At 47.6% G+C, this 14,273-nt stretch overlaps 1 long non-coding RNA gene across 1 annotated transcript; it reads left to right on the forward strand.

Moving 5' to 3' along the window:
* Window positions 1–9,680: 9,680 nt before the first annotated feature.
* LOC129735032 (uncharacterized) lies at window positions 9,681–13,027 on the forward strand. The gene is made up of 2 exons (XR_008730504.1): window positions 9,681–9,784; window positions 12,987–13,027. It is a non-coding gene; the product is annotated as an uncharacterized LOC129735032 (long non-coding RNA).
* The last annotated feature ends 1,246 nt before the right edge of the window (window positions 13,028–14,273 follow it).

A 14,273-nucleotide genomic window follows, 5' to 3' on the forward strand; every position in this document is an offset into this window, starting at 1 on the left:
TAATCCTCTAGGGTTAACTCCTGCAGCAACTGATGGGAAAGAATGTCTTTGACAATCAGGACAGACAGCAATAATAATTGACGCTTGTTGAGAAGTAAGGTCAAACTGTCGTTTAAGAGCTCCAGCATTTCGATGGAAAAAAGAGTGACTTAGTTTAGCTTGTGCAATGCGGTCTGGCAGTACTTGAACTGGTAACGTCAATAGATCAGCTCGTCGATTGCCTTCTGCAAGAAAACCAGGTAGTGAGGTGTGAGATCGATCTAATATGCATAACAAAATAAGGCGCAGATCGAGAGTCCAAAAGGAAAACAAGTTCCTGTAACAGGGTAAAAAGTTGTGAATGTGAAACACTCCACAGCACAGAAGCTTCGGCTCGTGTAACAATACCTGCAACATAAGCGGAATCAGTAACAAGGTTGAGTGGTACGTTCCATCTTCGGAAAACACGAACACCTGCATTCAGTTCTACTGTTTGAGGTGAACCGGAGACTGTCTCTATGTCCGAGTCCCATCGTCTCCGTTGATCATCCCACCGTAGGAGAACAGATTTATGTGATTTGCCTGATCCATCTGTAAACACAGTAAGTGCCTGTAAGGGTTGTTTGCTTCTTTTGGGTTTTAACATCAGACGAAAGTCAATGTTAAACAGTTTGTGTGAAGGTGGATGGGAAGTTATTTCACCTGTATAGTTGGCAAGTGCCATAACAAAGGTGTCTGATTGCTGAATTCTTCATTTACAAATATGAGGCAGATTTCCTTAGTTGTTCTTCAAAAAAAAGTGAGTGTATGTAGGTAGGCCAATGCAGTGTGGCAACAGATAAGCTGCAAGTTCACATACTAGTTGCTCTTGGGTCTCTGTTTCTGTGTGTGTGAATTTTGGTATCTCAGACTAGTGATGTGCGGATATACAAAAAAATATAAAGTACACTTTTCAAAGATTTGTGTGTGTGTGTGTGTGTATGTGTTGGTCTGTATCCATTTGTTATTTTGGTGTATACGGATTGCTTTATTCCAGGGATTACCTGTTTGTTGCATAGTGTTTAGCATAGTGAGGCACGTTCTTTGTGCCTAGTCAACATGGTGATGAAAAATATGTTATTGGTAATTAAAGAAGCAGAAAAGTTTCACCTTCTTTTGATTTTGTAATTTCATTAATAATGTGTGTGAAGAAATAACGATGTACATGGTATTATCTTGGGAGAAATATTGGAGGCTTAGGAAGGTAGTATTGGAATGTAACATTTTCTTGGTATTTACAGGGAGAAATGACCTAACGCGAAAGACCTAATACAAAACCTTGTGAATATAAATTGGAAGTGCTACATGTAAAGGTAGACATGTTCATAGGTACAATATATAAGTAAATACGCAGTGCGGCATTTAGAAGTACCTTGCAAGTTACAGGTGACAAGATATAGATAAATATTTTGCATTTTCAGGAAAGTAAAATGTGTTGGTGTTTATGGCAGAATTATGGGGTGGTTTGGCTTCACCTGGCAGTGGTGAGGATAGGAGCTCATGTAATAATATATCCCCTTGCTGGCGGTGCAGTAGAGAGGTACAAGCAGCTTGGAGAGTGTTGTGCCTGGAATATGCCAAACGCATAGCAATGCATATTGATGGTGTCTTGGAGATAAGGAAAGAAGAGTTAGGCCTGGATTGGAAAGTAAATATGGGAGAGGACAAGGCTTTAAGATAGTTTCATTCCAATAATCGTAATGCCTTAAAAACATGATCTGTGCAGTACTTTTTTGATATGGAACAAGTATGTACCTGCAGAAACAGCCTCGTATCGTACATTTTAATTCTGGTAGGGTGGAAATGCTGAGATGTAATAATGAAAGAAAAATTCTTAAAAAATTGGCCATTACCGCCATTTAAGACTACTTTCCGTTCCTACAGCATGTCAAAATACTGAGACAAAAGAACAGCCCCTTGAGTAGCTTGGTGCCTGGGCGCATGTCTGAATCACCATGTGTCTGCCAGCCTAGGCGTTGGTTTCTGTCAGTCTGGCCTGTTATCAGAACATTCTCATTAATAAAAATTAATATCCCTTAGATATTATGATTCTATAACTTGATTTTTAGGCTGGTGATGTAATGTTTGTTTTATCTAGGCTGGTTTTACGCCATTTGATTAATGGTTAATGAGGGCTGTTCCCTCTTTGAAATTGCACCTTAGAGGAAAACATTTGTTCCCACACATCCATCCCCCACCCCAAGGGGCTGTATGGAGTGTATGGGATTACAACTGATAAGATCTTAAATGTTATCTGTTTGTTCCTTCTCATATCTTTTAATAAAGATGGGAATTGACAGTTGACCATAAATCCATATAATTTTTTTCTTCATTAAGATTATAACATGGAATTTGTATTCATCTTCCTTTGGACAAGTGACTAATGCTGAGCAGGAATGGTTAATCCATTTTTTAGTTTCATGAAGTATATCTGCAGAAGAAGGTGGTAATTAATGGCATTCAATGTAAACAAAGATTTTAAAAAATAATTGTCTAACAACCTTTTTTGGACAGGTAAGTACCTGGCATAGCATTTGAAACTTCTTAGTAGCTGCTACTATAGTAGACTTAATACTCATTATTACGAAGCTCAAATGTTGTTTAGGTACCTTAACTGTGAATTTCAGAGCTTAATTTAAGCTTAGATTTTTTTTTTCTAGGATTAAGGTTGCTGTCTAGAATCTTTCCACCATAGAATTTAACCCCTTAAACACGCAGAGTGGAAAATTTGGTTTATACTGTGGACTCTATCACAAAAGTACAGTATTGGGCTAATGAAAAGTTAAATAATGTACCACTATCCTATGAGTTAATAAGAGGAAAAAAAGCTGCTTATCAGTATGTTCTGTCTTAGCTTAACAAATGAAGAGACAGACTGAGTGACAGTTCACTTAACTAATTTTCTGTTAACTAAATTTTTAGCTGTCATCATCGGGAAGTCCCCATTCTCTCATATTCTGGCTGCTTGTGGTTTAGCCTAACAAACTGGAAGCAACCTTTATAAAGGAAAGTAAATGGTGTATCTAAATCTAGCTTTCATCATTAAAAAAACAGAAAACACAGGAAATGGAAAAATTTAGTAAATAATTTATATTTTCCTGGATTTGTTTTACATAATGCTGATTAAAGACATTGAGTTGACCATGGTGTCCTCTATTTAAGACAGAGGCAGTACCAGACTTGCTACTGATTTGAAGAATCAGTCAGCAATACGCAGGCGAGCGGAGGTTATCTTTATTCGGCAGCGCTGGGTGCATGGGGGATCGCTCCGCCAAAGTCATGCACCCCGAGGTGACTTTTCAGTCCCCCCCTTATACAAGCTACTCAGACCTATTCATTAGTTTTCCAAGAAATTGTTTACATATTCATTCCAGTTCTGGGAATTCATTTACGTATCTCGTGCCTGCAGAGTCTATTCCTCAGGGGCCATGTTTAAAGTCTTTGTCTTCGCCACGTTGCATGTACAACAGGAATCTAAGACAGAATGTCCCTTCTGAAGATAACCAACCCAAGGACTTAGCAGTCTGTGCATCCGTCATGTGGCAGTAAGGGTCCTCGGACATCTCCCGACTTTTAACTAAACGTAGGTGCGTCATCCTTTAGATAAGTGGTACAGCATTCGCTATTCATTCCCCCCTTTTCTAACAACTTCTGCAAATTCTTTTGCAACTACAAAAATCATTATGCCTTATGATCATTCCTTGACAGCACCAAACAAAACATTGAAGTAATATACATATTATTCCTAAAACTATTACAATAAGTATTATAACAAAAGCATGCTTTAACCATTCCAAATTAGGTAACCACGAAGTCAGTTTGTTCCATATAGTTTCAAAACTCCATGAGAAATTGTCTTTAGTAATTTCATGCAGGATCTGCACCGTGTTCCATATCTTATGGATGTCTGTTTAATCATTCCATCCATCAGATTGGGAACAAGTATTTTGTCCTGGCTTTCCAGGACATGTTCCTCCTGTCTTGTTTTAGCTTTCTAATGACAGTTATTATCACTTTTCATAACTACTGTGGTGGTTAGGTTTAATATTTGTAAATCAAACCTGGGACCCAACTTATAAGTTTTATTATCAAATAGGTAATATCCTCCACCATAGGTTGGTTTTTTCCAAAAGTCTGGCCATGTAGGCCATTTGCCATCTAGATAATTCCAGTTTTGGGAGGCCACCCCATACAGGGGTGTTATCAGGCCTCCCTTAGGAAGAGAGGTACGTATCCAGCATTCCTTAGCTTTCGTGGCATTAACAATTCTTTGGAGTGTTGAAGACGGGTATTGTTTATCCATGTTTCAGTTTCTAACATCTCTACAGCTATTACAATTAAGATCAGAATAACTCTACACAAATATCCCTGATCCTTTTGACAGTCCATTGTGTTTCTAGAAGTTATTAAAATTTAAAAAATTATTACTATTACAATTATGATCTAATAAATCGTAGTTTCATGGGTCCTGCTGAGGTGACAGCCCGTGATTTCTCAGAAGCCTTCTTTGTCCAAGAGTAGTGAATCCAGGCTGGTTGTTCTCTTATCTTGACGGCGGTGAAGGTTGTCAGCAGCACCTGATAGGGTCCTTCCCACTTTTCTTCTAAAGGTTTCCCTGAAGAAGTCTTTATATACATATAGTCACCAGTTTTAAAGGAGTGGATTGGTTGATCTAACCCCCTGGCCCTTGCTCCCAATATCTGTTTATTTATAACCTCTAATTGTCCCTGGAGGGCCTTCACATATTCACACAAATATCCCTCTCCCAGCTGTCTCAGATCTTGTTCAGCAAATTGTAACTGATATGGTCTCCTGTATACTATTTCGAAAGGGCTTAAATTTTCCTTTGTCCTTGGCTTAGTTCGGATTCTTAATAATGCTAAAGGGAGAGATTGTAGCCAAGTTAGATTTGTTTCTTGCCTTATTTTTGCTATTTGTTTTTAATTAAACGGTTCATTTTTTCCACTTGTCCACTTGCTTGAGGCCTATAAGGAGTGTGTAATTGCCAATCTATTCCTAACACTGTACTCACTTGTATTGTTTTGTCACAAAAGTGTGAGCCTCTGTCAGAAGAGATTGTTGCCAGTACCCCAAAACGGGGAATAATCTCATTCAACAATCCCTTCATTACCTCTCTTGCTTTGTTTGACAAGGAAAAGCTTCTGGCCAACCTGAAAATGTATCAGTCATAACTAATAAATATTGGCACCCCCCTTTTTCTTGGGAGTTCAGAAAAATCAACTTGCCACTGTTATCCTGGATAATTTCGTCTACTAATGTTCACTAGTTTTATTCTATTTGTTACATTGGGATTATTATGTAAACACACTTCGCGTTGCTGAGTCACCTGCTTTATTGTACGGTATAAGTTTTGCCCTATCAATTTTTGATTTAGCCTTTTATATAAAGTATCAGCTCCCCAATGAGTCTTATTATATTCTGTTAGGGCTGTGGTCCATATTAAATTGGATGGTACCACTATACGGCCATCTGCCAAATAAGCCCACTTATTTAATTTTATTTTACGATTCATGTCCTGAATTAGCTTTAGGTCTTCTTTAGAATAGTTTGGTTCCTGATCTGCACTTACAGTTTGGAATTTACCGTCTGGCATTAAGGGTAATTCCTCTTTTCCTACTTTCTCTGCTGCTCGTCTGGCCTCGTGGTCAGCCAGGCAGTTTCCAATCTCCAAATCAGTGCCTCAATGGGTCATCTTACGTTCTTCCTTCCTGGATGACCCTCTTATAACAGCGGGGGCCATTCCTCACATCAAGGTCTGGCATGGCACATGTTCCCACCGCTCAACGCCTACTGGGTTGCAGCCAACAGCGGAGCTCAAGATTCTTCTTGGTGGCAAACACAGAGGCCAACCCAGTCTTGCCCTTGACTATGGTAGGAGGCACCTGACCAACCTTATTCCTTGTACTTCGTGGTCAATGCAGAGTTTCATCTGCACATCCCATAACAAGTCACTGTCATGGCAAAACACACAGATTTACATTAGTAGAACTACTACAGAGTGTATTTTATTTCAGTTTTCATGCCAATATCCCCTACAGCCCTGCTGACCAAGGGATATTGTTTTACCTGAACTAGACAGGCCTTCCCCTTATCATTTTTACTGTAGCAGGTAAAGCATTTTTTTTGCCTTACCTGGAATTTATTTCCAGATATACCTGGTTATAGATTTTTTTTACTTCAGGGAGGTCTTCTTTTCCACTTTTCTGTTGAATTAAAGATAAGCTCAAGATTTCAATTAATTGATTATTTTTAGCCTTTAGTTTCATTTCTCCTTCTTTAAACGTCCAGACCTTCTAATAAATCTCATCCCAACAAAGATTTTGGTGAATTTAGCATTCTTATTGTTTTCTTAGTTTGTATTTTAAAGGTTTCAGGATGTTTTCCTGGTGGCCAGCAGCTCCCCCACAACTGTAACAAATACTTTTCACTGAAGTTTAACATCAAATAAGTTGGTTTTGCATTCACTAAAAATTCCACCTCATTTTTCCTAGTCCCTAGTTCGCCAGAACGCCTTGCTGGTTCTTTAGCTCAGGGCAATCTCGCTTCCAGTGTCCACTTTCCCTACAATATGCACAGTGATCCGATCCCATAGGAGAGGGATTCACTCTTTCACTTCTGCCCAGCTCTTCTTCTCTTACCTTCTATACGTGTTCCCTGTTCCTTCTATCAACTTTTCTACATCACGATTACCTTAGTGAAAATCAACTCAAACCTCTATCCAGGCCTATTCACAACCAACTTTCCAACATCTAAATTTCCCCATCCGAGATTCACCTTCACTCTCCTCAGACCCGCTGCCTGCCCTAGAGGGGCCGTTACCGGTCCTGTTGTGCTGCAAATGCTGCAGCAATCGGGGTGACATTGTCAGGTCCTTCTGCTCAATTGTCAGCAAGAGCAACCCCCTCCTCCCCACCAGCAGAAGGGTTCGGGGCAGGAGATGCTCCTCCTGCTCTGCAGGTTACACAAGCCTGCCTCTGCTACAGCACTTCTGTTTTAACTCTTTCTGACCCTGAATGCAAATCTGCTCCTTGTTGCTTTAAGTCTGCGTTCTTACATACCATGCCTTCGCAGGCAAACAGCAAACACCCTGCCATGCGTCCCGCAGGGCTCAGCCGCACCTTCGAGGGGCGACGGGGCTTTGTACAAACTCACCCCGATACTTTAACACTTTCACAGGGTCTAGATAGCAGCGGGAGGGGAGGGAGGGAGGTGGTAAGGGCTGCTGCGGGGGGTGGGGGGGGGGCGGTGGAGGTATATACGCAGGGGGAGAGGTAGGGATCTCATCCTCACTTCTATTCTTCTTCTTTTCCCCCCTTTGTTTTCTTTTAACGGGAACAAAAGGGCCCTAGTTTCAGAAAAGGGCCCTAGTTTCAGACCCTACCCATAAGGAAGCATACTCACTTTCCTCCGGGCAAAAGGGGTCTTTTGAATTCACATATCTATTCAAAGCCCGGCATATCCAGTCTTCAGGTGCCCCGAAGACTGGTCGGTAGAGGTGGTCGCCCCTGATTTGTTTCCCACCCCAAACTTCCATACAGTAGTGTATCAATCTTACTTTACTCTTACCCTGCCTAGAAGGGTACGCATCCCAAAATTTTACCATGAGTCCTAGCGGACTCTCCGGTGGTATCTGTGGGAGCCTAATCTGGACCCCAGAACCACCCATGGGATCAGAGGGCTTGCTTTTCCTCTGTCCCGTCTTCCGAGGCGCCTTCTTTCACTCACGCACTCGCTTCCCCTGGTTCGTGGCGCAGCCCCTCGCGGGGTCTGGAAACCGCACTACTGAGGGTCCGCACTCACTTCGCCCTCCCTGGGCGTCGCACACAAGCACGCTTCAGGATGCCCAACCCCAACCGAACGGTGAACCGGCCTATACTCACGCGTCCTGCGTCTTCATTCGGGCTTCGTGCACAAAGGTTATGGGGTAACCGGTTTTATTTGCGTACTGTCACATTTGAGGTTCGTCGGTAAAGGATTTGGCGTAGAAGCACCCTGACAAGGGCCGCTTATCCAGCGGGGCGCCTCCCCTGCCACGGACCTCAGGCCAGATTGCCCTTATCCGAGTCACGGCACCAAAATTGTTAGAGTTCACCTGTCCAATGAAATGACAGAGACTGGCCAATTAGAAAATGTGATTTATTAAAGCAAGCGGCAAGTAAGCAAAACAGCGCTGGGCGGCCGGGGAGTCTCCTGCTCCACCAGCGGCGCGCAAATTCAAGCAAGCTGAGCAGCTCTTTTTCTCTTCCCCGAGGTCGCTTCTGACACCTTCAGTAGCCCCTCTGCTGCTTCTGTTATCCTGGTTTCTCGTCAGACAGGACGTTCCCATGCTTGGTGCAGCAAGATAACATGGTGGAAACGTCTCTTCTTGTTAAACAGGACGTTCTTAAGGCCACCACGATGGGTTCCTTCCTCTTGCTTACCTTGGTCGGTCAGCAAATTCCCTTTAGTTACTTATTACAGTACCAGCCCAGGAGAGAGGGGAGGCTGCTGCAGCCCCCCCCGGCTCCGGCCAAGGAAGTGTGTTCCAGTGGGCACACGCGTGCCGAGCGGGCATGCCCGCCACACACACGTGTGCATGCAGGTAGGGTCAGCGCTGGGTTATGCGGTGTACACACCCGCACAGGCAGGCAGAGGCAGCCCCCAGCCCCTGGTGCCTGTAAGCCCGCCGCAGGGGGCTGCGCTTTTCCAGCGCCGGGTGGGCACCGGGGCCCGGGGGGCAGCGATCTCGCTCGGGCTCTCGGCAGCGGAGCTCGGCAGCAGCCCGGGCTGCGAGAGGGGGGCGGCTCGGGGGGCGCGGGGCCACCCGGGGCGGGGGGACACCCCTCCCGGCCGGCGGGCGGTCCGGCACCGGTGCCGCGGGCTGGAGCGACCCCGCCCGCCCCTCCGTCGGGGCCAGCCGGCGGCTGGAAGCCGGTGGCCGCCCCCCGCCCCCCCGCGCCGCGGTGCGCTCGCTGCGGGGTGCGCCGGCGGGGCCGCTGTGCCCGGGCCGCAGAGCCCGCACGGCAGCCGGGGAGGGCTCCGCCGTCCCCCCCCGCCCTGCCCGGGGGCGGCTGCGGGAGCGGCGCGGGCGAGCCGGGGGAGCTGCGGGTGACGGGCGCCCCCCGAGCGGCTGCGGAGGACGGGCACGACCGCGGCAGAGGCCGCGAGTGCGGCGTGAAGGTGCCGGTCAGCCGGAGCCGCCTCCCGCGGGGGGCCCGGGCTCGCTGCCGGGTCTCCGCGCGGTCGGGGCTGTCGCTGCCGAGGTTCGAGACGTTTCGCCGCCGCCCCTCGGCCCGACACGCTCCTGCGACGGCGGCGCTGGCCGTGCCCGGCTCGGGGCAGGCGTTGGCCAGCCGGAGAGCGGACCCCTTCTCCGGGAGAGGCCGGAGCGAGGCGGCGAGCGCCGGGGAGCGCGCAGGGAAGGGAGCGGGCAGCCCTGCGCAGGGGGCGAACCCGGGGGCTGCGCCGCGGCTCCGCACTCGCGGCTCCGCCTCAGCCGCCGGCAGCCCCCGCAGAGCCGCCCCCGGCCCCGCACCGCGCCGCGCCGCAGGCAGCCCCCGGCGCCCCGGGAAGCGTTGCGGACCGACGGCTTGCACGTCGGTGGTCAGCAGAAGGCAGCTCTGCGCCTTAAGTGGCAGCGTAGAGGCAAGATGTGTCTGCAGCGAAGCAGCGGAGCGGGTCCGGGGGACAGCGCGTGTCGCAGGCGCTTGGCAGCACACGGCCTCGGGAGGGGGAACAGACGCCATGGGGCAAGCTGGGGCACAAGGTAAGCTCAAGGAGAACCAGTTGGTTAATGGGACCAAACAGAAATTACTTGAACTGTGCATGAACACTTGAGTGAAAGTAAAGACCGCTGTGCCTTTAAATGGGGACGAGGCTCGTAAGACCCAGTGAGGGTTAAGTGTGACTAAAGGTCATCGTAAACGGTTTTTCCAGGGGTATAAAGTATTTTCCTGTCGCGAAGAGCTGTGCTAGCTTTGTGGGTTTGCCCCCCAGCTCCCGTCCCCGCAGACACGCGTAGCTGGTCCCTCGGCCGTGCGGGTGCTCGATCCGTTGCGCGGCGGGCGATGGGATCCGGCCGTTGGACGGCAGCATCAGGTCCCGAGGAGACGGTCGCTGCCAGCCCCGGCCGGGCTCGGCGCTCGGAGGGGCTGCGCGACGTCCCGGTGCGGCAGCGGCCCTTCCCGGGGCTCGCCCCCCGTCTGGGTGCGAGGGGGGTGGCGGCCCGGCGGGTGGCGGGCCTGCCGGGGTGGGAGATGCGGCTCCAGGTGCTTTGCCCGCCGGCCCGGACGGTGCTTTCGCCTCTCGTTACGCGTTCGGGGGAGGCAGGAGGGTCGCCGTTACCGTCAGCGAGCCCGTGCTGCCGCCGCTGCCCGGCGCCGGGGCTGTGTGGCATCCCGGGGTGGCGGGGAGCGGAGCGATGCGCCTCGTCCTTGCAGGGTGCTGAGCTGCCCTTCCCCGGGGCCAGGGCTCGCTGCCGCTTCCAGCTGCGCAGGATTTGGTCCCGCAGCCTCAGGGTGAGGGCTGGATTTTCGCGAAACGAGGAGGAGCTGCTGGCACCTTCTGTACTGGCGGGCGGCTTGATTTCTTGCTGTGCTTTTCATAGATTTTTAATAGCCCGGTGGAGTACAAATTGTAAAGGAAACTTGATACGCAGAGTTTTAGAGTTTGAAGAGAGATTATTCACCCTCCAGCTGTCGTGAGGTTTCACCTCTCCTTCCTGGCAGGACTGATCTTCCAGTTAGAAGTGAAACAAGGTCAAACGGTTAAGAAAAAAGGTTTCCTTCTGTCAGGGCGAATCTAAATCAATCAAATTCCCGGGCACCAAAGTGTGCTGTGTAACAAATGTGAGTGCAAAGGTAAGCACGTAGCTACCGGTAGCAGAAGAGCATGTGCGAGAGAAGTTGTGGGTCTTCTCTCTAAGTTCTAACACCTTGCTCTTTGCGCTGTTCTGCAAATTTGCCTGGATTTTAAGTATGGACAGAAGAGGGAGAGAACGAACATATGCATTTGATTTACTTAATAGAAAATCTTGGCAGAAAGACATGCTTGTGCTGTGTATTCTGTTAGAGTTTGGCTTTTTAAAATACTCTTATGTTCTGTCTAATGAAAAGCTGGTAGTATCTCCCATTCACCTAAGAATATATGTTCAAACATAGCTTGAGGTATGCTGCTAATCACGTTAAGAAAAATGTCTAGCTTAATATCAAACTAGCTAAAGTACAGTCACTGGGGAATATCTCGGTGCTTGTAAACTTTAATTTAAAGAGTGCTATGAGGCTGGATTACCCGATAACCAGAACAATTGAAACAGCAGTATAAACCCTCTTTTTTGAAGGAAGACTGTAGGTCACTTTGAACAGCATAGAATCATAGAATCATTTAGGTTGGAAAAGTCCTTTAAGATCATTGAGTCCAGCCATTAACCCAACACTGCCAAGTCCATCACTAAACTGTGTCCCTGAGCACCACATCTACACCTCTTTGAAATGCCTCCAGGGGTGGTGAGGCCACCCTGAAACTTCCCTGGGCAGCTGGTTCCAGGCCTTGACAACCCTTTCAGTGAAGAATTTTTTCCTAATGTCCAATCTAAACCTCCCCTGGGGCAACCTGAGGCCGTTTCCTCTTGTCCTATGCCTTGTATCCTTGTTGGATCTGGTAGAAATGATCCCCAAATGGCAGTGTGTAAAGGATTAATTTAAATTCCAGATTCTGGTTGCCTGGCATTAGCAAAAATAAAGCTTTTGTGTTATTTCTCTTAACAGTTAAAAATTAGATGCAGGAAAAATAAAGAGAAACACTAAGTACAGATTCCCCCCCCATTTACCTTTTGGTAAGACAGAACTAATTTGCTCTCCTATCTGCTGTGCATCCTGGTGCTGAGCTAATCTTTTCTATGCCCTAGATTGTTATTAGCCTTGCTTGCTTATCACTGAAAGATTTACTTTCTAGGACTCCTTTTAATTCCATTTGGTCCTACACTGCCTTTTGTCTTAAATGTTATTTTTTTGTAGTGTCCTTTGAAAGATTCTTGGCCTTTTCTAACCTGGGACAAATTTATAGTAGCCTGGTCGAGTTTTCCTAATCGTTAATGATCTTCCCAGCAGGATATGTTCTTTGTCTTCTTCCTAACTTGATTAAGGACACATTCTGTTTTGAAGTGCCCTTACCCTTGAACCATTGTGCTGGGATTTAGTGGATTGACCCAAACTCTAGTAGATTTTTCTTGAGGCTTTTCTGTGTCACTTTGCACAGCACTGGTAAGATACCTGCTGTCAAAGTGCCTGCATTTTAGTAATAACTCCTTGGCATTGTTAAAGTAAGTATGTTTAAATTTTCCTTTGGCCGACTCATCTGTTTTAATTCCTTAAGTATTCAGATTTGTTCTGAGACAGGTCGAGGAAAGGAGCACTTGTTCTTTACAGAGGATGAAACAGCAGAAATAAATGTGTAAATAGGCATGACCATTAGGCCATCAGGGGTGTTTCTATGGGTATGCCTGCTATGGCCAGAATGGTGTAAGAACAGTAATCCGCTTTGCAGATTTGGCTGTATGACCATATCACTATGTTTAGAGGTGCAGGCATCAATAGATGCAAGTGTTTTCACAGAATTAAGAAAACCATCTTGTCCATGCAGTCCAGCCATAAATGATGCAGAGAACAACAAATAATAGAAAAAAAAATGTCTTTTCAGAGGCGTATGAGTAAAGAGAGTATTCTGTGCTGTCCTGTACACGCATGTGTGTACATGTATTCGTAGCCAGTGAGTTGTGGCTCCTAAGCCTGATTTAAAAACTGAATGAGTTCATTATAATCCCCTCCTCCCCCGCCCTCCCCCCCCCCCCCAAAAAAAAATAAAAATCTCTGAGGAATCAATCTAATCTGCCTTACTAAATGAACATGTGAAAGTGCTTACCAGGGATAAACCTGGGGACTCTACATATTTCTCTCTTTTTCCTCCAACAGAATGAAAACACCTTTGAGACAATAAAGGAGTTGGAAGAGGAGCCAGTGTGTCCCATTCAGTATTCTCTGTGTATCTGCGTGCACCGCTTCCCCTGTTTGGTTTCTGATCGAGACGGGAAGGACAGGGAGGGTGTAAGGACATTGCAACTCTCAGAGAGAAGATAGGCTTTTGTGCTGGCTTCAGGCAGTTCTGAGCTCTTTGGGGCTTAAATCTCCCCAGGATGGGTGTGATGTTGTCTACTCCAGGGCAAATGGAGAGGAGGAGGGGCGCCTGGAGGGAGGACCCAGGGCGCAGGGGACACCCTGAGCATCAGAAGTTGTTGGAACCAGTGATGACTAGAGCTGTGACCAGGGGGGACCTCTCAGATTTCTCTGCATGTGGTACCCCAGTTGCTGGGACATACATGAAGCAGAGATTGTGCGGTGTGGTGGGAGGGTGACTTGGTTTGCGAAGGGGGAGCTCAGGCCAAGCCCCTGCAAGGCAGGTAGAACTGCAGATCCTCCCTGTGCTTCGTGTTCACCTTGCCTATGACAACCTGCCGCAGAGAAGCTGAGCACAGCCCTTTGCTGATGCCCAGCAGCTTGTGCTCCCTGCTGTGCCCCTCTGAAATATTTTGGTTGATCGTCATTTCATGGCGAGCTCTATTGTCCCCACAGCCAGGGCTACTGCAGCAGTAGCAAACCAGGGCTTCTAGTTCCTCCCCGACGCCTGCCTTCCTCCCCCTCTGCATGTCCCCAGCTCTCACAGAGGAGGGGTTGCCAGTGGTGCCTTCTCCAGGCAGGGCACATCTGCAGCTTCCATTGAATACCCTCCTTCCCTTTGAAAGCCCTGCCTCTTTCTGGCAGGTGGGGTTTGCTCATTTCCGTGAGCGCTTTTGCAGGTGGTGGTGACATGGGAAGGAAAGGGACATACAGTGCTGGAGGTAAAGAGCCGCTGCGCGTCTGGTTACACCGTGTTTGTACAGCTGAGGTGGGTACAAATCGGGGGTGGCTTTGCTGGAGAACTTTGCCAGGGCTATAACTGACCGCCTGTTTGGGAGTCCCAGAGCAGCACGTTCGGTAACAGGAGATCGCTGCGCTGCCTGCCCTTGCCGTTGCTGTTGCGCATGCGGCAGTAAACACCTCCTCTGCACAAAACTGAGTCCGGGTAGAGTCCATGGAGACAGTGTTGGTAAGAATCCCAGGTGCTGCAGAAAAGCAGTCTGAGGTCTCAGCTGAGCTGTACTGCTTCAGAAGGGAGATTAGCCATAGATAGGTACGTGCTTTCTTTCTCAGAGAGGGGGAGGA

This window comes from Falco cherrug, unplaced genomic scaffold, assembly GCF_023634085.1.
Source record: "Falco cherrug isolate bFalChe1 unplaced genomic scaffold, bFalChe1.pri scaffold_108, whole genome shotgun sequence".
NCBI lineage: Eukaryota > Metazoa > Chordata > Aves > Falconiformes > Falconidae > Falco > Falco cherrug.